Source organism: Vulpes vulpes, chromosome 14, assembly GCF_048418805.1.
Source record: "Vulpes vulpes isolate BD-2025 chromosome 14, VulVul3, whole genome shotgun sequence".
NCBI classification, from domain to species: Eukaryota; Metazoa; Chordata; class Mammalia; order Carnivora; family Canidae; genus Vulpes; species Vulpes vulpes.
Genome location: NC_132793.1, coordinates 28499478 through 28525272, shown reverse-complemented (window position 1 = coordinate 28525272; position 25795 = coordinate 28499478). Strand labels below are relative to the sequence as shown.

At 51.3% G+C, this 25795-nt stretch overlaps 1 long non-coding RNA gene across 4 annotated transcripts in view; it reads left to right on the top strand.

Annotated features, from left to right (window-relative positions):
• The window catches only part of LOC112930116 (uncharacterized), a 93901-nt gene that overhangs the window by 38685 nt on the left and 29421 nt on the right, over positions 1–25795 (top strand). For 2 of the 4 annotated variants that reach the window (XR_011996952.1, XR_011996950.1), the window contains exon 2: positions 7629–7712. The exons of 1 other annotated variant lie outside the window; for it this stretch is intronic. This is a non-coding gene — a long non-coding RNA (uncharacterized lncRNA). Of the gene's footprint in view, positions 1–3247; positions 3702–7628; positions 7713–25795 lie in introns of those variants that run through there. One more of the 4 variants, XR_011996951.1, reaches the window with a different exon arrangement.

Genomic DNA, 25795 nt, shown 5'->3' with positions numbered 1-25795 from the left:
GGGCAGAGGAGCTCTAGGTTGGGAAACTGACTTGAAAGCTGGACCTTTAGTAGGTGCTCAGGGAATGGGGGTCATCACTATTCCCCCTCCCCTGTCCCCACCTCCACCCGCCCAGCTCAGTGAGACCCAGGAATCCAGGTGGAAGCTCAGGCCCAGAATTCTCACTTAGCCAGGGACCGCATCTTATTTGCATAGATTTGCATAAGGCCTGGAATGGTGCGTACCTCCTCTTGTCTTTAGTTCCTGTAAGCTTACGTCAGCATTTAAAAATAGGGTGTTGATCTTCCCCTTTCCCCACCACTCCCTTTGCCTGTTGTTTGAAAGAATTTCAAGCTATTAATCAAATATGCCAGGTTTGGAAGCTTGTTTTTATTTTGGCCCAGTGCAGAAAGGGTCACCGGCTCTCAGAAGCCCTTGATTATCTGCTTTACTGGAGGGGAGATGACAGCAATGATCTCATGCAGTGGAGGGTCCTGGAAGCTTTAAAAAGAAGAGTCAATTTTGTTCTTTCTGCTTACAAAAGTAGAACATATAGGCAAAATGGGAAAATAGAGAACAGCAGGAAAAATCTGCCCCCCCCCCCCCAAGTACTCAGAGTAACCCCAACCAGGCACAACTGCTGTTAACATCTCCATCTATTTCTTTCCTCGCTGGTGCAATCTTTGTATAATTGAGATTATACCATATATACAAGAAGGTGTGGCTGGCTTTCTTAGTAACAAACATTATGTGTATTTCCCTTTGCTATTACCAACTTTGTAAGCATCATTTTCACATCCGTGTAATATTCCATCAAACAGTTTCTTAATCTTTCCCTTGTGTTAAGGCATTTAGATTTGTTCTGCTTTTTGGCTATGGTATATCTGGCTGTGATGATAATGTTTGTGTTCTTGGCTTTTTCTCTTCTTATTTTGGAGTATTTTCTCAGGAGAGACCCCAGAATGACTGGGACGGAAAGGAGAGTATGTTTAGGGCTCTGGATAGATTTTTCTGAACCCCAACGATATCTGGAATAAAGAATGTGCTTTTGTGTTGGCGTTGCTAAAGGCCTCTGAAATCAGTCCTACAACAGCCCTGGGACACCCTGAGATGGGGGCAAAAGAAGCAGTGGCTGCCTTCTGCAGCCTGCCATTTGGCATGTGGCTCCTGGTACCCTGCTCAAACAGGGAGCACTTGACCCTCTGTTGGAGTGGATAAAGGCTTGGATAATCTGCTTTCTCACAAACATCCGGGGGGCAGTCTGTGCTTAAGAAGTCTTTGGGATTCAATGAAACTTGAACCATGCCTTCCAGGCTGTGTCTCTTGCCCACACAAGTCCAAGTTTGCAAAAAACAGCTCGGCCTTGTGTCAGTTAGAAATGCCTTTGGCTTAAACAAATACGAATTTCTAATTTCGTACTGAAGATAGCAGTCCAGGGCCTACGCAGCTGCCTGGCGATGCTGTCTAGGCCTTGGGACCTGTCCTTCTGTCCTGCCATCTCTAGCATGGTGGTGTTAGCTTTCACAGTTGCTGCCTCATGGTCCCAAGATGGCTGCTGCGCCTCTAAGGCATCAGATCCTCATTCTGGGTTTGATGAAGAAGGAATGGTAACAGGGCAAAAGGGCATAGCAGCCTGGTCTGTTCTTTATATCAGAAAGGCGAAAGTTTTGCTAGAAGCCCCACCCAGCAGGTATTTGTTTGCATCTCATTAGCTAGAACCAAGTCTTACAGCCATACCTGAACCAACTGTGAGTGAAGAGGATTACATGGCTTTTGGACAAATCAAGATTTACATGCAGGGCTCTGGAAGGGGCCTAACAATCCTCAGGATCTTAGCAGGAAGAAATGGGGTGGGGGTAGGTGGGATGAGGGGACATCGCCATAGGCTTTGTAGAAAACAGGACGACTTCATCCTTGGGGTGGGCTTTCCAGGCCCGTTCCTCTTGCCGGGTGATTGGCTCAGGGATGAGCACTGAATCTAAATAGGGCCAGGACTTGCAGTCCATAGAGAAGGCTTCTCTTGCTCTGTGAAGTGTGTGCTCAAATGGGGTGGCCAGAACTCCTGCAGCCATTTGTTGCCATGAGGGAAGTCAGACGAGGAAGCCAACAAAGGCCCAGAGGAGAGAATAGAGATCCGAGGGGAATCCCCCAGCAACAGGGCTGAGCCCTTGATGTAACTGTACCTGAGGCCCTCATGGCTTCCAGACTTTTCAGTCACAAAAGCTAGCACACTCTTTTTGTTGTATAGACTAGCTCGATTGAGGTTTTTGATGTAACACACAGCCTGCTAACCAATAGACATGCAAACAGGAACTTGGAAAAAAGAGTGTGTGGTTAAATAAGTCTGAAGAACCAGATCAGGCAAAGTTTGACAAACTTTTTTTCGCCTGAGTGAGATTCTTTTATGTGCTAATATGTAACGCAAAGCTTCACAAGGGGGACGATCTTACACAGAATTTCCAAGACCTATGTCCCCAGAATCCTTTTATCGGTGGACGTGGGACATTACTGAGAAATGCTGTCAAGCCTACCCCTGACCCCAACAACCTTGGCTTTTGACTTGCGATGAGACACAACAGTCAATGTAGACAGTGTGGGGGGAAGAGTTGAGAGAGGGTGAAGGTTTCAGTTCCCCAAATTTCTCCTCAAACGGTCTGTGAGTTTCCTCCTAAGGGAGGCCCAAGGTTGAGCAGGGTAGACACAAATGCCCACTGGAATTGGGTGCAAAGGACATTCTGGGAATGAGAGCCTCTGCTGGGCAAGGGAGGTAGAGATGACCCGGCTCCGGTCCTAGGGGTGCTGTCTGTCCTTCCAGGTAGCTTCGGGGGAGGGGGACAAAGACCATCGTTGTCTGGCCTGTGAAGGGGGATAGAATCAGATTGTCAGTGAGGCGCTTGCCAGCTGTCTCTAGGCCACAAGTAGGGGTTGAGTGGAGGATGAGCCTTGGTGAGCACTTACACAGTGCCAGCCCTCCTGTGGCATCCTGGAGAGAGTGAGATGAATAAGACACTTAACCCTGCCCTCTAGGAAGCCATGGTCTATAGGTGTGTGTGTGTGTGTGTGTGTGTGTGTGTGTGTGTGTGTGGTGTATAACATGAACAGGCAATTGGAGATGCAAAAAATAGGTTTTAACCTATCTATTCACCTTTCTTTCTTTCTTTCTTTCTTTCTTTCTTTCTTTCTTTCTTTCTTTCTTTCTTTCTTTCTTTTTTCTTTCTTTCTTTTTTCTTTCTTTTTCTTTCTTTTTTTAAGATTTTATTTATTTCTTTGAGAGAGAGAGAGAACACAAGAAGGGGAAGGGGTAGAGGGAGAGGGAAAGGAAGAAGCAGACTCCTGCTGAACAGGGAGCCTGACAACATGGGGCTCAATCAGGACCTGGGCCAAAGGCAGACACTTCACCAACTGAGCCAGCCAGGCGTCCCTGTTCACATCTTTCTAGTTACAATTGGTCCTAGGATGCCACAATCCCAAGGCTGGATCTGGGCTCAGTAGCAAAGCGTGTCCTGATTGCTTAGTGAGGTCTGCCATGGCCAGTGGGGAGGGGCATGTGTGCCCTATTCATCCTTGTAATGCAGTGTGAATCAATGAAGAGGAGGGCACACTGGGGCTGTGGGAGCCAGAAGCAGCAGCCAGCCGGCAGGTGGTTAAGGAAGGCCCTTCTGGAGAGGAGAGCATTGATGTTGGACATGATGGATGAATGGAAGTTTGCCCGATATCTAAAGGTAGGAAGAGGACTCCACGCTGTTGTATTTTTCAGAAAGGCCCCTCTGCTGTTCTGAGTTGGGTGGATGGAAGAGGATGGGATGGATTCAGAGGCCCCAGCAAGGAGCCCATGGGAGCCAGCCAGGTGGAGGGCAGGGGCCAGCCGGGGCAGTGCAGTGCAGAAGAGGGAGTGGGGGGAATCTTGCAGGAGGTGGGTTGTCTAAGAGAGGGTGCTTCCTCTCCCCACAAGGACTCAGGGGGCGAGGTGGGGTCACCTGATGCTGCAGGGACCAGCTTCTCCAGTCGAATTTGCTATTGACCTTTGCTGATTGGGAGTAAACAAACGATTCAGCCTCACAGCGGAGGGGCTGACAGAGCAGACCTGGGCCTGCCACCAGTCCTGGGCTGCCTGGGAGCTAGGAGCCTGCCCCACCTTCCAGAGATGGAAGGTCACTGGTAGCTCGCCACCTAGCAGGATCAATGAGATTCCCCCGACAGGAGGGGCCAGGTGGGCAGCTTCTCTGGGTGGGGATCCCTGACAAAGCTTCCTAGGTGTTGATTAGCCCTAATAACAGCAATGGTAGCAATTATGATTCTCCCAACATCAGTCCCATCTTCAAAGTGCACCCCAAATCCCAAACCTGCCATGGCCTCCACTGCCATTACCTCCACTCCAGGTGCCATAATTGTACCTAGAAGTCACTGGGACACTTCCCACTGGCCTCCCTGTTTCACCTGGTCCCCTCCTGTCTGTTTTCCACATAACAATCAGATGGATCCCATTGAAACAGAAGTTTTGTCATGTGAGTCCTCTGGCTAAAATCTTCCAAAGGCTCCCATTTCCTTCACAGTTGAAGTCAAAATCCTTACATGATCATCTGCCTCCGGCCTGGTGGCTCTCATCTCCCCATTTACCTCTCTGACCTTATTTTCCATCATTCTTGATCACTCAGTTATGGCTACCCTGGCCTTCCAGATTTCCCACTAATGCTGTGAGCACTCATGCTCCAGGACCTTTGCACCAGCTGCTCTTCTGCCCCGAATGCTCTTCCAGATAATCACAAGGTTCCTTCCATTACTTCCTTCCAGTCTTTGCTCAAATCACCTTATTGAGGCCTTTCCCAAATACCCTTCTAAAAGTGCATTTCCCCTTCTCTCCCTGACGCCCTTCTGAAATTTTTTCTGCATAGGATAGAACACCTATACATACTATATGTTTTACTTATTTATTATTAGTCTGACTCACCTCTCAGACGTGTGCTCCATGAGGGCAGGAACCTCTATTCTTTTGCTCACATTGTGATCCTAGTACCAAGAACACTGTCAGGCACATCTTTTTCTTATTTTTTTTTTTTTTTAAGAAGGTCAATCTCATCTTAAGTATTTTTTTTAAGATTTTATTTATTTATTCATGAGAGACATACAGAGAGAAGTAGAGACACAGGCATAGGGAGAAGCAGGCCCCAGCAGGGAGCCTGATGAGGGACTCCATCCCAGGACCCCGGGATCATACCCTACGCTGAAGGCAGATGCTCAACTGGTGAGCCACCCAGGCGTCCCCTGTCTGGTACATCTTAACAGTGCAATACATATTTGCTGGGTGAGTGAGGGACTGACCCTACTGGCCAGCACATAGCTGGCACTGGGCTTCAACCATCTTAAAAAAATCTAGGAAGCCTGCACCGTGAATTTTTACTCTCCTTTTCACTTTCCAGTTTGGAGAATTTCTCATGACCCATCACCAAGTTCACTTTCCTCTCTTAGGTCCAGTCTACTGATAACTTCATCAAAAGAACACTTCCTCTCTGATACTGTATTTTTTTTTTCCAGCATAGTTCTGGAATTTTTAGTCGGCTTTTTGCCCACCATCTTTTCCCTTTGTCTTCCTAAACTCCCCATCTGTTTGTGCATGTTGTCCACTTTTTCCACTGGATCTTTCCATTGTTTTTTTTCCAGATCTTTTAAAGTCCTTGTTTGTCAATTGAGGATCATTTATTGAATACTATATATTAAACATTGGGCTAATAACTTGGGATCTCTTCAGCACATTGATTTAGATGAGAAGCTTGAGGTTTGATAACAGGAGGTGACTTGCCCCCGGGGCCCCTGGCCAGGAAGCAAGGGCACTGGGGTTCCAGCCCAGACTGGCTGCAGAGCTTTTGTTCTACCCGGCTCCCTCAGTCCACCTTCAGCCATGAGCTCCCGGAGGCCTGGACTCAGCTTACCAATCTATCCACAAAGAAGGATCCAGGTGGCCTGTCCCCATGGCACCTCAGTGTGGCCAGGTCTCTGAAGAGTGAAGCCGGCTCAGAGTCCAGCCCCTCTGCTTGGCCCCACAGACCCCCACCATCTGGCCCCGTCCTCCTTCCCCTCCCATTCCCAGGGCTTCCCAGCAGGGCACCAAGCTGGTCCCCTCTTCTGCCAGAATCACTTGCTACCTTTTTCTCAGCCTCCTCAGCCCACTCCAAACCTTGTTCTCCGTCTCTCTCATTCACTGATTCACTCATTTCACAGAAATTTAATCGGTAAATGTAACTCATCTATTTAACTCAGTAAAAGGGACAGGGTAGAGGATTGCAGCTTCTGGAGCCTGACAACTAGGGTCAAATCCTTGTATTTTACTTACTAGCTGTGTGGTTTAAATAAGCAATTCATCTCTCTGTGCCTCAGTTTCCACATCTGTAAAGTGGGGACGATGGGAGGACCTATCCCGGAAAGCTGCTGTGAAGAACCAGCAGGTTGGGCTATGTTTGAGTGTAGACCAGGGCCTGGCACTCAGCCAGTTCACAGTGTCCCAGATTGAATGCTGATACATGGGGACTCAGAGGTGGCTCAGACATGGCCCTGCCCTCTGAGATCTCCCAATCATAAACCTCAGCCCTGGGGCCAGGGCTAGTGATGGCTCCAGCAGAGGCCCGTGGCAGCCCAGGGAGGGGCAGGCACCTCCTTTGCCTGCCTGTCTAGCCGCTTGGCCATTCTGAGGGACTGAGGCACTGGGCTGTGAAAAGTCCAGCTGGCCAGGCCATGGAGGGAGCCCCCGCATGCCAGTCCTTCCCTCGGCCCCCATCCCAGCCGGCACATTTGCTCTCCGAGTCCAGAGAGGAGACCAAGCCCTACAAACACAAAGCTAGAACTGAGGCTGTGCCTGTGGACAGATACACAGACGGGCTCACTTACATTCAGACAGGCAGACGTCTGCAGACAGATCCCTAACCTAACGACAGCTCACACATTGCTCTTTGCATGTGCCAGCCACCGTCCCAGCATCTCACGTATATTAATTTATTGGATCCTCACAACAACCTTATGAAATATGTCTTATTAATATCCCCATTTCTCTGATGGGGGAAGTGAGGCAGAGAAGGCTTAGGTGATTTGTTTTAAGCCATACTAAGTAAGTGCTGGAACCTAGACTCCATCCCAGGAATCATGCTGTGGAGACAGTGGCTCACCGTTGCACATGACCTTGAGGCCCCCACGCAGTGACACACTCTCCGCTTTAGACACGTGGACACATAACATGCCCCGTGACAGACACTGTGGCCTTTCCGGGATGCACAGCCACAAGGGCAAGACAGGAGTGCCGACGCTCACTCACACTCACCTGGATGTGGGGCGCTAACTAAGTAAACCACCACTTCACTCCAGACCCCTCCCCGGCCGGGTGCAGCATATGTGCTCACACACACACTCAGAACACACGCTGCGTGCCCAGGCACCTGGGTCCCCCGCCCCCACCCGGTCAACACACAGACATGGAAACAGCGTCACATGCATTCTTGCAGAAACCAGGCTCCCTCTCAGCTGACTCCTCGCAGGTTCCTCCCCTTTTTCCTTTGGGGCAGCAGCCCCAGGAGGGTGGGGCTTCACCCACATGGTTACCCAGAGTGCCTGATGCAGGGCCTGGCACCTAATCTGCTCTCAACCCATTCCACTTTCCTCCCTAGGACGGCATCAGGCCCTTTGTAGGTAAGAACCCTGGCTTTCCAGACGGGCCCAACATAACTGCTCTCAGCTGCCCTCCTTGTGAGGTAAGTGACTTCACCCTTCTGAGCCTCCCCTACCTAGAGCATGCCCTGTGACCACAGTGGCTTCCTCACTAGTGCTCCAGCACCTCAGGGACACTTCTGCCTCAGGGCCTTTGCACTGGCCTTTCCCTGCATAGATCCAAGTGGCTTGCATCCTCCCTCACCTCCTTCTGGTCTTTGCTTCTATGTCACCTTCCCTGTGAGGGTCTTTGTGATCTCTCCCTACTTCAACTGCAGCCCCTCCCCCATGTACCTCCTCTGTTCCCCCAAGCCCCCACCCTGTCACTCTTTTACACTTATTGATACCATTATTCCCCTGTAGATAAGTTCTATTTATCTGTTCACTGCTTGTCTCCCCCACTAAAGCGTAAGCTCCACGAAGGTGAGATTGTTTCTTCACTCTGGTGTCTCTGAGCCCAGAACAGTGCCTGGCATGTAGTGACTCCCTGAGGGATGGAGAATGAGATGTATTGGGAAATGGGGGTGGTGGTAGCCATGCCCCCCAGGGCTGCTGGAAGGATAGGTGACAAAACCACACAGGGATATTACTACATGGCACATAGTATCACAACCTCAGACCTCTTTATTAAAAGATCGCGAAAGTGCCACATGACTGCTCGTGTTCACTGCTGTAGGTCTCAGGCAATACCTGGGTGTACTAAGTAAATCATGAAAGGTCCACTGCCAGGAACCCCTCCCGCCCACTCTCCTTGGTTCACCACTGTATGCCCGGTGGGCATCCTTCCAGGCCTTTCCTGTATATTAACACCTGCACAGATAGAACAAATACTGTACATCAATGGGGTCCTCTTCTCTCTCTTCAGAAATGGTTTAGTGAGCACCTACTGTGTGCTAGGTATCGTTCTAGGGCACATAAAAGCAAGAGATTCCTGCCTTCTGGAGTTGACATTCTAATAAAGTAGACAGCCGGTTAAGTATTACATCTTGCTTCAGGTAGTGATAGATGTGATGAAGAGAGACATATATTCAGGTAAAGGGGGGAAGGAATGATAGGAGCAGGGCTGGGGCGCCGTGGGTCCAGGTGGTTGGGGAGTGCTCAGAGGAGGTGACATCTGACCTGAGCGTTGGCGGATGAGGAGGAGGCAGCCCTGTAGAAATCTGGGGCAGAGCTTTCCCGGCAGAAGGGACAGCGGGTGCCAAGGCCCCAAGGCTGGCATGAAATTAGTGGGTTGGAAACAGAGCAAAGAGGCCAATGGGGCTGGAGCAGAGTGAGTGGGGGAGGGAGGCAGTGTGGCCAGAGAGGTTGGGGTGCAGAGCACAGGGGAGAGGGTGCTGTGGGGGCTGCAGTGAGCTGCAAGTGTGGTGAGAGCCACAGGAAGATGTTGAGCAGAAGAGAGGCTTGGTCTAGTGTGGATTTTTTGTACATGTGTGTGTGCATGCACGTGACTTTTCATTGTGATAAAGTGTACATGTGCAACATCAAATTTATCATTTTAACCGTTTGTAAGTATAAGGTCAGCAGCATTAAATATCATTGTTGTGCCACCACTGCCACCATCCAGAACTCTTTTCATCTTGAAAATCTGAAGCTCTGTCCTTATTAAATAGTGACTCCCCATTTCACCTGTCTCCCAGCCCCTGGCCACCACCTTTCCACTCTGTCTCTATGGATTTAACTACTCGAGAGACTCCATATAAACGGAATCATACAGTATTTGTCTTTTGGCTCATGTCACTTAGCATCAATGTCCTCGAGTTTCCTCCACGTTGTAGCAGGTATCAGAATGTCCTTCCTTTTTTTTTTTTTTTTTGTCCTTCCTTTTAAAGGCTGAATAATACTCCATTGTATGGGTCTACCGCATTTTCTTTATCCATTCATCCATCAGTGGTCACCTGGATTGCTTCCACCTCTTAGATGTTGTGAAAATGCTGCTGTGGTGTATAAAAATCTGCTCGAGTCCCTGCTTTGGGTCCTTTTGGATTTATACCCAGAAGTGGCATTGCTGGGTCCTATGGTCATTCTCTAATATGGGCATTTTGCTAAGGGAATCCCAGGGCTGTGGGGAGAGGGACCCCAGGGAGGCCAGCAGGTGCTGCCTCAGACTCCCCTGCGGTGGCACACGGTCTACCTGCCCCCTTCATGTTTTAGGGCACTCTGACTTCCGTGCTTTAATCTATCTCATCCCGGCCCTCGATGTCAGGGGGAAAAGGCTTCTGATACCTTTTGAACGAATAAGGATGAGGCTTGGGCAGGGATGGGATGCTCCTCAGTCAGCTGCCTGAACCCAGGCCTGCCTTGGGGGTGACGGGGTGTGGAGTTGTCCCATGTCACTGCAGATCCCCCTCTGGTTCCCCACTCCTGCCAGGCAGGGCTGGGCAGCCAGAAAGCTCACAGCCAGAGAGCTTCTGCTTGTCTCTGCCAAGACACTAACGAGTCTGAAATCTATCCCAGAGCATCCCCGGTCCTGGAGAGCAGTGGGAGGCAGCACCCCGATGAACTGCTTGCCGACTGGGAAATCCATTCTGTCACCCGAAGCTGAAGGGGTTCGCCTCTGGGAACCACCTGCTACCCTGCATCAAGGCTGGGGTGTCGGGACACCTGGGTGGCTTAGGGGTTGAGCACCTGCCTTCAGGCCAGGGCGTGATCCTGGAGTCCCGGGATCGAGTCCCACATCGGGCTCCCTGCATGGAGCCTGCTTCTCCCTCTACCTGTGTCTCTGCCTCTCTCTCTCTCTCTCTCTCTATCTCTATCTCTGTCTCTCATGAATAAATAAATAACATCTTTAAAAAAAAACTGGGTTGTCTTTGAGCGGGTTTGGGAGCCCTGAAACCAGTCACCAGGGGTCCTGCACCCTTTTCTGTGACTTCTCAGGGCCTGCCGGCCAGTCTGAGGGTAGTCCCCTCAGCCTCAGGCCCCCTAAGATATCTGCTCGGGAAAATGAATGAAGGAAACCAGCCTTCCCTGAGTTCTGTTGGATGAGGGAGGAGGGTAGGTCAGGCCACCAGCAGGTACTCGGGGGTGACCTGCCCAAGTCACACTGGGAGAAAGTGCTAGACTCTGAAGCTGTTTGCCATCCACCCTCACCCCCCACCCTCCCTTAGCACCTGAGGGCAGCAGGAATTGTGACAGAGCCATGGGAGGAAGTCTCTTCTCACCTGGCCAGGAGTCTGTGCTGAGTGAGGGCACAATTGCAGTGGCTTCCCTTTCAAGGGATGTTTTTTTCCCTCCCCCTCATCCCTTTATTTTTAGTTTTTGGCTGATGAAGTTTTAGGAGATAAAAGGAGGAAATTCTGCTTCCTTGGGTCAGATCTCCCTGGGCAAAGGGGGATGGGGCAAGGCCTGACTCTGAGCTCTTATCCTCCCCTACTAGCTTCCCTCTGTCCTATAAGTACCCAAGTCCCTCTCTCTGCCTCCTCTTCTCCCTCCCTCCCTTCCTCCTCCTGTCTCCCCTTCCCTCTCTTCCCTTCACTCTATCTTACTTCACCACAGTCACAAGGACCTCCTTGCTCTCCTCAAACACACCAGCTATAAGCCTGCCTCAGGGCTTTTGCACTTTGCACTTTTGCTGTTCCCTTTGCCTGGAACTTTCTGATTTTATTCCTGTACCTCCTTAAGATCTTTGCTCAAATGTCGCCTTTTCCATGAAGACTTTGTGCCCCTCTCTGGCCTCCCCACTCCTCCCTTCTCTGCTTTGTTTTTCTCCACAGCACTCAATACGATTCATCACCTGCTGATCATTCTGTTATAATTTATTTGCTCATTTACCTTTCTCTTCCCTCTAGATCATACACCTCATGAGGGCAGGGATTTCTGTTTTGTTTGCTGGCGTGTCTCCAGTGCTTGGAACAGTGCTTGGCACGGTGTAGGAGCTCAACAAAACTGCACAAATTCATGGGGCTCACTGTGGTCTTCCTGTGTCCAGTGCTGCCCCATCCAGATAGCAGCCAAAGTGAACTTATTAAAATGCAATTCTGATGAGGTCATCTCCTGATAGAAACTCTTTAGTGGGTCCCGTCTCATGTGGAATGAAACCCACAGTCCACCACTTGGCCTGAGAAGTCCTACATGATCTGGTCCCTGGTTACTATTGAACTCATCAAGCACCCTTCACGTCGCCCTGCGGCCACACCGTCCTCCTTAGTGCTCCAGGAGCACTCTGCTCTGACCTCAGGGCCTTTGCACCCACTGCTTCTGCTGACTGGAATGCTCTACTCATGTCCTTCCAAGTCCGGAAACATCATCCAACTCAGGCTTATATTGCCTCCTCTCGGAGAAGCCTTTCCTGACTACCCTAATCTCTCTCTCTCTCTTTCTTACAGAGTCACTTATTTTGTTTTATTGTCTCCGTGGAAAGTCTCACAATTCAAAATTATTTTATGTGTTTATCTCCTCAACTAGGTTGCAAGCTTCTTGAGAGCAGACCCTCATTAGCTCACTTCTTGCAGCTCAGCAGAGATACCTGGCAGATAGTAGGAGCACAGGACATATTGTTGAGTAGATGAACGAAGGCATCTAAGGACTTGGAGGCATTTTTCTCATTACTCTTCCCCTGTCCTCATGAGCTGGGGTTGATTATGCCCACCTAACAGGTGACAAGACAGTCTCAGAGAGGTCAGGCAATGTGCCTAGGTCACACAGCTGGGGAGGGGTGCATGTCTACACATCCTTTTGTATGTCTATATGTGGGTCTGCATGTGTCTCTGGGTGCTCAGGTGTCTTGTGTGTGTGTCTCTGGACACCTGAGCATCCCTCTGGATTTCTGCCTCTTTCCCTGTCGCTGCCATGTATATATCTCTGTTTCTGTATGTGTGCATGTGTGAGTCTGTGTGTGACTATGTATACCACTGGGAGGGCTTTTGTGTTGGCTGTCCTTGCATCAGTGTGCGTCTCCGAGCATGTGGATATACCTTTCCGGCTCTGTAGGCTCTCCATGCACCTGCTCAGTGGCCCATCTCATTTCCCAGTCAACCCCAGGACTCCAGGGTCACCAGGATCTCCCAGCTGTCAGGTCCCTGAGCTCCTAGGCACCTAGGAGCAGGAGCAGAGTGGAGCAGAGGGACAGGTAGGCACCATGCATCCCTGGGGCCCCACAGACCCCAACCTTTGAATCCCCATCACCCCCTAGGATCAGCTCCTGAGTTAAAATTGCCAATCCCAGATGGAGCTGCCAGGAGTCCGCACCAGGCTGGTTCCCATGGTAACGTGGAAGCCGCCAGGCCGTGTTCATAAAACAGGTCATAAAGCAGAGGGATGGGAAGAGGAGTGGGGGCTGCAGAGCTGAGAGATGGGCCCCTTCCTTCGGAGACCTCATCATCTACCGGCCCGTTCCTGTCTCTGCCCCCACCTGTGCCCCCCGGGAGAGCTCCTGTCTCTCCTGACCTCAGCTTTCTTCTCCATGAATGGGAGCAAATCTGCCCCATGGTACTGTCTCTGGGAACCAGGAAGGCTCTGGTGAAAGACCCAGTAGAACTGGAGCCCGAGACTGAGCTCTCTGAGCCTCAGTTTCCCCCATCAGTGTAACATACCGCAGTGAGTGAGAGATGCAGATTCGATAGAGCACTGGGTTTACACCCAGCTTTACCTGCAAGCTGTGTGACCTTGGGCAAGGCACAGAAGTCTCTGAGCCAAATGTGTTCACCTCTCAAATGGAAACAAAAAAAAGTCATGGAGTTTTTGTGAGATTAAATCCAAGTTAGTAAAACATTTAGCAAGGTGCCTGGTCCAAATATGGCTGCGGCTATTAATAATAATAACAGCTAATACTCAAATAATGGCATTCTGTGTCAAGCACCTGTCTAAATGTTTTGCACATAACATTTTACTTCATCCTCACACGTTATGATTATTCCCATTTTCCAGATGAGGGCACCTAGGCATAGGAGGCTGAGCTGCTCGCTGCAAGTTGCACAGATCCCGGGGGTGGGGTGGGGTGGGGGAGTGTGGAGCTCCAGGTTAGATCTGGACTTCATGTGTTCTAAGCCCCAGCTTCATGCTGCTTCTTGCCCCAGGCAAGGCTCCTCCTAGCCCTTCCTGTAAAGGAAGGTGAGAGGGCAGCAAGGGACCTCCCTGGTGTGCACCACACAGAGAGGGATGGTCTTCCAGATGACCAGAGGGTGGGGTGGGGGAGGCAAGCTGCAGGACCATGGGGACTGTCTCCTTCCACACTTCGTACTCCCATTCCTCAGATGGAGAACTGGAGGCCCAGAGAGGGCTAGCAACTTGTGCAAAGTCACACAGCAAGGCAGCAGCTATGAGGGTTCAAACCCAGGTCCGCTTTCCCCGAAAACCAAGTATACTGTTAAGAAACCCCCCTGCTGCCCAAATACCTTGGGCCCTGACAAAATTGAGAAGAAAGCAAAACGATAGCAATCACTGTGATAGTAGTTGCCATGTACTGTGTGCCTGGTAGGTACCAGGTGCAGTGCTATGCCCTTCCCTTAGTAATGTATTCATTACAGAATACAGAAGGCCGGGAGGTGTGAGGTGCACACCATCCCCATTATCACCACCCATTTGAGAGATGAGAGAACTGAGGATCAGAGAGGTGGTGTGATTGGCCCCAGGTCACAGGGCTAGACAGCTGGAGAGCAGAGATGGGGACCCAGACCTGTTGATCCCAGAGCAGTGCACCAGAGCCTGGGTCCCCAGTCTTGGGATGTTCCTGCAATGTGACTCTGGGGGGTGCCCATGGGGTGGGTGGCCTTGGACTGGCTCTAGACAGGGCCCCGGGGTGGAGTCACTGACAGTAGGAGCTAGTTGGGCAAGTGGTATTTACCTATTTGGTTTTTTAAAAATTCATTTATTTATTCATTCATCCACTCAACAAACATTTACTAAGCCTGTTCTGTGCAGGCAATACCGCGGGCAGTGTAGACAGAGCAGCGAACAAAACCGGCGGTCCTGGCCTCATGGACCTCGTGTCCGAGTGGGAAGAGGCAGACAATAAACAGAGAAACAATAAAGATGTATGTCAGGTGGTGGTAAATGCTATGGAGGCAAAAAAAAAGCAGGAGGAGGGGACAGCACATGATGGTGCCGGAGGAGTCCTCTTGCAGGTGGTGACATTTGGAGGGGACCCGAAGGTGAGGGCGCGAGCCATGAGGGGACACCCCTAGAAGGGTGTGTGGCAGAGGGAGGAGCTGGAGCCGAGGCCTCGGGGTGGGAGCGTGTCTGGCAGGTTGGAGGAGCTGCAGCAGAGCGAGGGAGCGAGCGGAGCGGGAGGCGGGTGTTGGCAGGGAGGGGCGGCGGGGGTCAGTGGGAGTCAGGCCGGGCAGGGAGCGAGTGAGATGGGAATCGTTGGAGGTTCTGCGCGGAGGAGTGGAATAATCTGATTTCATTTTTAAGAGGATCCTCTGGATGCAGGGGTGAGGAAGCGCTGCAGGGGTGAGGGCAGAGGTGGGCTGGAAAGTTATTACAGTAAGTGCAGGACGAAGGAGGCTGGTGCCTCGGGAGTGGAGGAGGTGGTGAGCGGGGGTCACCCTTAGACACGTGTTTTTTAATTGAAGCATAGTTGGCATGCCACATTAGATTCGCTTCAGGTGTACGACATCGTGATTCGACATTTATATACGTTACGCAGCGCTCACCATCAGTCTCGTTACCATCTGTCACTGACCGGCGTCATTACAATATCATCGACTATATTCCCTACGTTGTACTTTACATCCCCGGGATGGATTTATTTTGTAACTGGAAGTTTGTACCTCCCGATGGAAACTAAAGTTGCAGCTACAGGCTTGTGGTAGGAGAACCCTGATCCACAGGCTCGGGGCTGTTTGGCGGGGAGGCTACAGGCAATGCAGGCTTGCGCCTGGGCTTTGCATGTCTCCTTCAGTTTAAGCCTCACTTTATACCAATGGTTGTCACACTTGAGCGAGCATCAGACACCTGAGAGACTTATTAAAACGCAGAGTTCTGGGCCCCGTGGCCAGGGTTTCTATTTAGCAGACATGGGGTGGGGCCTGAGAATATGCATTGCTCATCAGTTCCCTGGGGTGCTGATGCTGCTGATCCCAGGACCTCATCTTGAGAACCACATGATGACCACATGATGGTTACAGCCAAGGAAACGGAGGCTCAGAGAGGTGAAGTGACCTGCCGAGTCCACATGGCTGGAAGGTGACCCCATTACAAAACCAACAACTGGGGGCACCTAGGGGGCTTAGTGAATGAGCGTCGGCCTTCGGCTCAGGGTGTGATCCCAGGGTCCTAGGATCGAGTCCTGCATCGGGGTCCACACACGGAGCCTGCATCTCCCTCTACCTTCTCTGCCTCTCTGTGTGTGTGTCTCATGAATAAATAAATAAAATCTTAAAACAAAACAAAACAAAATAAAAACTCCAGCAATTGAGCCAAGACCTCTTGGGTCCTTGACTAGCTTCTGGTCCCTGATGGGGAGAGAAGAGAGCTCCTGGGAGTCTACTCCCAAGATGCCCTTCACCCCCCAGGCTCCCAACATACAAACATTCAAGGCTGCATCCTAAGGAAAGGCCACAAGGATCCTCTGGTCTTACACTTGTTGCTGCTATACATAGGTGCCATTATAAAGTTGGGGAGCAAGGCTGGGGTGCCAGGTCTGTTTTCTCTACCCCCTGGGCTTGAGCCTGCCTGGCTTAGCTGAACCCTGTGCCCACTAGAAAGTCTGGTGAGGTTTGCTGCAATACACGGCGACCTCATCCCTTCCTGTCAACACCGTTGGCCATGCTCACGTGCTGCAGTTCTCAGGAGTGCTGCCCACTGGCCAATCCTGACTCTCCTCATGTAGAGCACATGGAGAGAATATATTTCCTGCCCCTGAAGTTAGGTGTGGCTGCGGCGCTTGGTTTAGCCAAAGACCTGTGTGCACAAGCGAGGCATACCTCTTCCCAGGGGACGCCCTAAGAGCGGTGATGGGGGGAGACTTGGTGGGCTCTTTACGGGAGCAGAGGCCCTGCCAGCTATAGATGGACATGTAACGGGAGTAAGAAACAAACCTTTGTGTTTTTAAGCCGGGCGTTGGCAACTTTCTCCACCACATAATGAGTACTTTAGGCTCCTCACGGCCACTCGATGCTGCCACTGTCGCAAGGAAGTAGCTGCGGACAATGTGCGTGTGCATGAGTGCTTGTGGCTACGTTCTGATGCAACTCTGCTTACAAAGTCAAGTGGCCGGCTAGCAGGCCATAAAGTTTTCACCCTGTTCGAAGCCTTAAGAATTGGAGGCTGTGTGTTTTCGCATCGTGATCTGGCCATACAGACACCTGCACGTTCCTTCATGACCTTGCTGGTCTAGGTAACAGGACCTGCCGGTGCACGCACGGGGCACATAAGTAGGGTGAATGCATGTGACTTTGGCTGGAGATCTTGTGGTTTTCCTCTTGGATCCTCCTCCCACCCTTCTCCCTGCTCTCTGTCCTGGGATGCTGGCCTTTAGGGATCAGGTCAGTGACATTGCCTGTCCTCTGGCGCCAGTTGGATCTGGCCAGTGGGGATCACCGTGGAGACACGGGAGGAAGGAGGGTAAGGTCGGGGTATGTATTCCCCAACTCTCTCCTTGCAGGGTCATCTCATACTGGCCAACAGAAGGCCACGGCTGCTGTCAGGGAGCTCGCCCTGTCTCCTGATGATGGTGGCTTTCCTTATACATAATCCCTTTATTTAACTCAAATCAAATGACCCAGCTGGAAGGTTCCATCTGTTCCTGCCGGGACCCTGACTGAGATCACTTTGAAGCACACATGTCTTGGCTCTGATTCCTATCGGGTCGCTGGGTTGAGTGGATCATTTCATTTCTCTGAGCCCCCTGGGCTTTCTCTTCTGTACTATGGAGTAAAAATAGCTTCCAGAAAAGGGAAAGGGGTTTCATAAACTCTGCTGTCTACAAAGTCAGGAGGCATCGCCATTGGCATTAGGGGAGGAAGGGAGACAGGAGGAAGGAATCCTCACAACAGCTTAAGGGGGGCCAGGCCATCAGTCCATTTGCCAGCGAGGGACCTAGCCTGCGGCAGGCAGGGTAGACCTCGGAAAGGTCTGACGCCAGGGCAGCCATCTCTGATTCGGTCCCTTCTGGGGATACTGCTAGAAAAGTGTCCCTGAAAGCAAAGGGCGATCCTCCCTCAGCCAGGCCCAGCCTCAAAAGTGGGCTTTGCCACTCATTGCTGTGTGATAGTGGACGAGTGACACCACATCTCTGTGCCTCATCCAAACACGGCGATAAAAATCCCTAATTAGATTATAAACTGTAGGAAGGTAGGCATCCTGACTCTCTTTTTGACAGGGGTACGCCTGGTGTCTGACCTACAGTGGCTTCTCAATGTTTATTGGGATGCGCAAATGAGTCCGTGAATGCATTCTCACGGAGCACTTAGCATAGTCCCTGCCACTGAAAGTGCCAAAGAATGGTAGCTTCGGATAAACAGCCATTATTATTACCTGAGTCTTGTCTGTGCCTGCTTAACAAGAGGCAGGCTGCCTTCTGGGTAGCTGCCTGGGCCCTGGAGCCCACCTGCCTGCCTGCATTCAGGTCCCGGTTCTACCAGTTTGCAGCTCTGTTGGCCTTTGGCACCTCATTTCAACTCCGTCGTGTTGAAGATGAGATCCACAGCAATGCCTGCCTCGTGGCACTGCTGAGGAGTGCGTGGATCTTCACGCCAGCCTGCAACAGAGTCCGCACCGGCTTATGGCAGCCGTTGTTCTCTGCTCCTTTGCTGGGGGCCAGGCTCTTCACGCACCAGTGGGCTTGCTGAAATTACCCCCGGCCGGGGCACGGGATCCCTGAGCAAGCTGCGGTGAGACATTGGACTCTCACTGCCCTCCAAGAGCCTCAGCTCTTCCATCTGCTATGTGGGAGGTACGGGTTCAATGGGAGACCTCTGAGGTCCCTTGCAGCCTGCCACCGCCCGCCAGCCACTCTTCTGACCAGGTCCACACTTGCCATGCCCTCTGCATGGCCCAGAAGATGGGACATCTGGATGTGAACAGGCCCTGGGCAGGGTGGGGACGAGAGTCCTCCTCGCATACCTGGGCCCCTACAAGAATAATGATTTCATAAACAATTCTAGTAAGGGTATCTTTGTGCTTATTATGATCGTTTCAAAGGTTTCCAGGTGGGAGGAAGGTGTAGTCTCATGGGAGTGAGGGTTTCTGCCCTTTCCAGGCCTCGCCCTCCATGTGCCTTTTCCTCCACCCCCACACCGACCCAGTACTAGAACCCAGCTGCTGGGTGCCCCAGCCCCTTGGCTCCCAAAGCTGGGAGATGCATCCTTCAACAAGCACTACCAAGGCTCTTCTTCTTCTTTTTTTTTTTTTTTAAAGATTTTATTCATTGATTCATGATAGTCACACACAGAGAGAGAGAAAGAGAGGCAGAGACACAGGCAGAGGGAGAAGCAGGCTCCATGCAGGGAGCCCGACGTGGGACTCGATCCCGGGTCTCCAGGATCGCGCCCTGGGCCAAAGGCAGGCGCTAAACCGCTGTGCCACCCAGGGATCCCTCTTCTTCTTTTTTTTTAAAGATTATTTATTTATTTATTTATTCATGATAGATGTGGGGGCGGGGACAGAGACACAGGCAGAGGGAGAAGCAGGCCCCACGCCAGGAGCCCGACATGGGAGCCTGGGACTCCAGGATCGTGCCCTGGGCCAAAGGCAGGCGCTAAACGGCTGAGCCACCCAGAGATCCCCCCAAGGCTTCTTTTTTTAACCACCGAGAGCTGACTAATGCCCAAGAGTGCAGTCCCTCCTGCGCCGGGTGGCAACACAGGTGGCCAGGAGTACGCAGCGTGAGGTGGGGAGCCACGGTGGGGTGGGGTGGGGGGAGAGAAGCCTGATGCCTCCAAGAGCTGCCAGCATGTCTGGGACCCCTGTGAGTCCCCAGAGCCTGAACCCAGCCATTGGCCATGCACTTCCTGGTTCCATCTCTCTGTCAGGGTTCCCATCTTCTTTTTTTATCTTTTTTTTTTTTAAGATTTTATTTATTTATTCATGAAAGACACACAGAGAGAGAGAGAGAGAGAGAGAGAGAGAGGTGAAGACACAGGCAGAGGGAGAAGCAGGCTCCATGCAGAGAGCCTGACATGGGACTCGATCCAGGGTCTCCAGGATCACACCCTGGGCTGCAGGCGGTGCTAAACCGCTGCACCACTGGGGCTGCCCAGGGCTCCCATCTTCTGAGCTACATCCCCCTCAGACTGTCCAGCTCCTTCTTAAGTTCTCATACTTCTCTCTGAACCTCAGCCTCCTTGCTGAGTTCTCACATCCCTTTCAGGATGTAATCCTGTGTTCTTTCTGTGCCCATCCAGCTCCTTCTCTGGGCCTCTGCACCCCCTCCTGCCTCCCTCCCACTTCTCACAGCAGACCCTTGGTCCATGCTCACCACAGGTGGCTGTCGGGGACTCAGTGCTGCTCTGGGAGGTGGGAATCCTGGCTCAAGACTCAGCTCAGCAGCTTGTAACTCTTAGGGGACTGTGTGTGGCTCTTGACCTCATTCAGGTCTCAATTTCTCTATCATTGGACCAGATGAGTGAAAAGGTCCCTTCCTACCTTGGGCAGGGACATTTCCTTAGAAACCCCGGGGGGGGGGGGGGGTTGACTCAGGCTCCCCAGCGATCTTTCTTCCATGGAGTAGATACCCTCCCCAGAGTTCTCCTCCCCTGAACAGCAAGGGCTCTCTCAGCAGCTGTCTCCTTGGTGTATTTTTGGATTTGTCTTACTGTTGCAAGAGTGGTTCTAACTTCCCTTTCCTGAAATCAGCAGTGTCTGGTCCAAATGGGACCTCATTTTGTTTGGTTCCCATAATATTTTCCATCTTGCACAATCTAAAACTTGTCCAGGGGGTGTGTGTCTCTTGACATTGGCCAAGCACCCTCACCATAGTTCCCCTAGCTGGTTAACTTCTCCCACGGAGGGCACAGATGCTGCAGGACCTCGTCATGGCAGGCTGGTGGAGGATATGGGGACTCTCTGGCTCCAGGGCCGAGTCTGGTCTCTAGGCAACTGCGAACACGTACCACTCAGCCATCCTGCTGTAAGGGGCATGTTTGCCCCTTGGGCTACAGCACCTTGCTCAAGCTGAGCCCCTGCTTCCCACGTGTGGCTCTCAGCCCTCGACTGTACACGATGGACACCGAGGCAAGCCATCCTGGAAAGCCACAATACTCCTCCAATACTGACTTTGGCTCAAGGACTTCCCATCAGCATGGTGGAAACTTTCTTGGAATTGGGCTGCTGTTCTGGACTCTTCCTACCTGGTCTACTTTTTCCTCTACTCTCCATCCCCAACTGTCAGACGTGTGGCATTACAGCCAGAAGCCTCTGTCTTCTCCCGAACTCGCTCTCCCTCTCTCCCCCTGTCTCTCAGAATCTCCTGCCTGTCTAATTCAATCTTGACACCTGCTTCTTAGTGGACCACACTAACACAGTTATCAACCAGTAGGTTGTTGAAGTGATGTCACCTGCAGCAGTCGATCACAGCAACAGCTGGTATTTCAGAGCACATATTGTGGGCCAGGCCGCATCTTCTCCAACCCTTACCATGACCCTATGAGGGAGCGACCCAAACCCTACTTTACCAGAGGAAACTGAAGCTCTGAGAAGGAAGTAACTTGCTCAAAGCCACAGTTAGAAAATGACTCGCCTCCAAAAGTGTTTGCTACTATCCGTCTCACCCTCTGTGGGACAAACTGGGGAGTAGGGGCACTGAGTCACTCCTCGTTAATCGCTGTGTGCCCCTCCTCAGAGCCTCCCGTCATCCCTGACAGTAGGATGCTGTCAATAAATACTTGCCAAATGTACACATAAAATAAACGAGCAGCAAAAGAGCTGTGAACAATGGCCAAGTGGCTTATCCACACTGGAAAAAAGGCTGTACTTAGGCTGTAAAAAGAAGCTTTTGTTGAAAGTCCTCAGCCCTGGTTAAGCATGTGGATGTGAATTTGAGTTTCTCTATGTATTTTTTTTTAAAGATTTTATTTATTTATTCATGAGAGACACAGAGAGACAGAGACACAGGCAGAGGGAGAAGCAGGCTCCTTGCAGGAAGCCTGATGCGGGACTCGATCCCAGGACCCTAGGATCATGACCTGAGCCAAAGGCAGATGCTCAACTACTGAGCCACCCAGGTGCCCCAGAGTTTCCCTATGTACTAAAAGATATTTAGCTTCTCTTTCTTTCTCTTTCACCCCTGTCATCTCCATACTTAGGAAACAGAGTAGAGCAATGCAAGGTAATGAATTAGTCAAATCTAGTACGATGCTGGAATTGGCCACCCACAACTTTCTGGGCCTCAGTTTGCCCATCAATAACATGGGGTAGTAACGTCTACTTCATCAAGTGCCTGCCAGAGAGAGGATGGAGTGGGCGCACCATGGGTCCTGTTCTCTTACCACCAGCTCCTGATAGCCCACAGATGTTGGGCAGAGAGCCAAGCGTGAGCTGAGAGGAACATATTGTGGCTCCAGTGGCTGGAACGTCAGTCCTTGGAGGGGATCAGAAGCCCAGTGCTGGCAGCCGGCTCCCTTCCCCCAGCTGTGTGGTGGCATCCTGCCAGCCTTTCCAAGCCTGCGGGCAAGTCTCTGGCCCCTGGCTGTCCCAGTTTCTGCTGACAGCAGAAGGACCAAGCGTGAGTCACTGCATCAACACCAGGTTTCTGCAGCTGCCCTTGGGCCAGCCAGGCCTGACTGGATTAGTAACTGGATCACAGTCCCCGCCTCTGAGAATGGCAGGGGCTCAGGGACTCTACGCGGGCTGTCCCTGCCTCTGCCACAAGAGACCTTGGTGTCAGCTGTTCCAGCCTCCTTGGCTCTCGCTTCGTAAATGGGGAAACCGAGGCCCCCAGAGGGGAAGGGGTTCCCTAGGGTCACACTGATACTCAGTGACAAGATAGGAGTTAGCATCTACATTTGCTAGCTCTCACCTCAAGGGTTCATTCATCTGTTCATTCGTTCGTTCATATTCTGTGTCCCAGCTCTAAAAAGTACATCTCAATTCTGTCCACCCTCCCCACCCTGTCACCCACTGTGGGCCCAGCACCCGGGGCCTCTCACCTGGGGGGCTGCAGCAGAGAAGTTTTTCAAATAATAAAAATTGGATCATGTTGCCCCCTTGCACACTCAAAATAAAAGTCCAAAGCATCACTAAGGATCCACCATGCCCTGCAGATCTGGCCCCTGCGGATCTGGTCCTTCCTCTTGCCACTGTCCCCCTTCATGCACTTGGTTCTAATCATATGGGCCTCCCCAGTGTCTCTGGAGGATTCCAAGTTGGTCCCACCTCAGAGCCTTCCTATGCACTGTTGTGCAAGAATACTTATCCCCTAGCGTCCCCATGCCTGGATCCTTCCATCCTCCCCTCTTCAGAGCAAACATCCCTCATCCAGCAGCCCCCACTTAAGCCCCAGCTACTCTCTGCTCTGCTACCTTGCCTTATTTCCTCATGGTACATGGCTGATCCTGGTTATTCTGTTAGTTCTTCTGCTTATTTGTTTATTTTTAAAAAGATTTTATTTATTTACTCATGAGAGACACACAGAGAGAGGTAGAGACATAGGCAGAGGGAGAAGCAGGGTCCTCACAGGGAGCCCGATGAGGGACTGATCCCAGGATCCCAGGATCATAACCTGAGCCAAAGGCAGATGCTCAACCACTGAGCCACCCAGGTGTTCCTGTTTATTTATTTATTAATGGGAGCTCCCACAAGAGTGGATGCTTCCCCAAGGCAGGGGTCTTATTCTCCATCGTGGGTCCCGACTCACCATCGTGGCCTTAGTGTCTAAAAGAATTTCTGGCACAGAGTAGGTTCTCAACAGATATTTCTTGGATGGATGGATGGATAGTTGGATGGATAGGTGAAAAAACTAAGTAATAGGTATTGGTAGATGTGGATAGAGAAGGACTAATCTTGAGAGGAAATAACCAAAGAAAAAAGTCTACTTATATTTCCTCATTCCCACTTCATCTGTGAGTGGTACCATCCTCCTTTCTCCTAAGCCTCCTCCTGGGAACCTAGCGGCCCCTCTCTGATGTTTGTTCACTCTTGCTACTGACTCACCCCTATTTTCAGGAAAACTAATTCACACTCAAGTGCGATGGCAGAGCACTCCCATTCAAATGAAGTTTTCATTTTCAGCTGCCTTCAAAGGTTGAAGCCAAAGAAGTGAATAGCTAATGGTGGAATCTTTGCAATAGTGAAGTAGCGGGACTGTCCTGGCTCCCTGAGATCAGATTCAGAATGCAGCCATCCCTCTGTCTCAGGTAAGGGCTAGATGCCCACCCCTAAGTCAAGCTAGACTACATGGCCTTCTGGATCTTGCCGGTCTCTGTCACCTCACTCCCCTCCTTCGCCCACCACTTTCCCAAGATAAATCAACCAGGTCAGTCAACACGTTTTGATGAAAAAGAAACAAGTTAGTCTTTTGACTCGACAAAGTGGGCCTTTCTTGAGGCAGAGGGGCTGGGGCAGTCGGGAGCATGTGGAATAAGCGCTCCCGGGCCAAGACAAGGCCCCTTTTGTGTCCAGGGACAAAGATAGAGTGTCCCGGCAAGATGGGGCCAGGGCCTTTCCAACACCAGCTCCGGCAGCCCGGATTGGCTGGCGGTCCGACAAGTCCACCCCGTGACGGGACAGCCCAGGCTCCTAGCCACCGGTCAGCCCCACCCCTCCCTTTGGCAAACAATTGGGTGGGAGTGAAATAAATCATGAAACCAGACTGTCTGCCCTATCTTGGCCACCTGGTACACATGGAATTGGGAATTTTCATATCCTACAGACCTGATTCTTGAAGGGTTGAGAGGCCCTGAAGCTTCCACCACCTTTGGAAATGAACAGACCTCTTGGGTTTGGTTCCAGCTCGATGACCTTGGACAAGTTACCCCAGCTCTCTGACCCAGCTGCAAAATGGCACAAGAATAATTCACCTTCCGCCGTTGTGTAGACTCAATGAGATGGTGTCTCTAAAGAATAAGGCACATGCATGGCACAAGGAGGGCACTCAGTCATTGTGATGCACAGTACTTCACAGTTTATGTATCACCTCACATCCACCACCTTGTTATATGCTCAGAAGGCCACCTTCAACCCTCTCTAAGGAGGCAGGATAATCACTTCTAGTGGCTGAAGAAGAAACTGAGGCTTGAAATTTAGAGAATCTGAATCCCTGGGGAGTTGAGCTTTTCTGGAAGGGCACCAGCCACCTTATGGGTGGCACGGACTGACAGATCGAGAGATACTGAAAGAGTCGCCAAGGCAGAAATATTGCAAGAGCCAGAGACTAGTGCCAGCTCACACCTCCAGGCCTTTGCACGTGCTGTGTCCTCTGTAGGAAATGCCATGTCCTTTTTTAGGGGGTGGGGTGGAGAAATGGGGGTAGGTTAATGCTGCCTTGCCTTTTAAGATTCAACTTAGCCCAGGAAAGGAGGATTCACTCTTCACCGGGAGCCTGCCTCAGGATTCTCTCCCTCTCCCTCTGCCCCTCCCTGCTCACATGCTTTCTCTCTCTCTTTCTAAAATAAATAATAAATTTAAAAAATCTTAAAAAAAAAAAAAAGATAACTTGGTCCGAAGGGATCGCAGGGGAGGTGACATTGGAGCAGGAGGGACCCAAAGAAAGTGGGGGACTGAATCATGGGAAATCTGAGGGAAAGGGGTGGCCAGATTAAGATTCTAGATGAACAGATGAATCATTGGCCAAGAAAAAGTTCTGAGGCTATTGCTCTTACTGATGGGGAAACCCCAGCAGCCTGGCTCCCCAGGCCGGACAGAATGAATGCCGTATTGGGGTCCCGACTCTCTTCCTCTTCCTGCCTGTGTCTCCTTGGCGGATTTTCTTCCCCCTGGCCCTGGTAACCCCAGTAGAAGGTGGCAAGAGGAGCCCGATCTGAATATTGGGATTGTCCTCACCTGTCCCTATATACTCACAATGGGATCAGAACCAGCCTCTTCCTCCTTCCCCTCACCACCCCAGCCCAGCACAGCCCATAGAAGCATGAGGCTTGGTGAGGTGGTAAGGCAGCCACCAGAGGCCAAGGAGCCCCCCACCCCATGTCTCTGGCAGATGTATCCTCTATAAGGCTGAGAAGCTGAGTTCATCTGACCTGGGTCCTGCAGGGCCCCCAGAGCAGGGGAGTGCCCTGACCTTGCAGATCAGAGACAG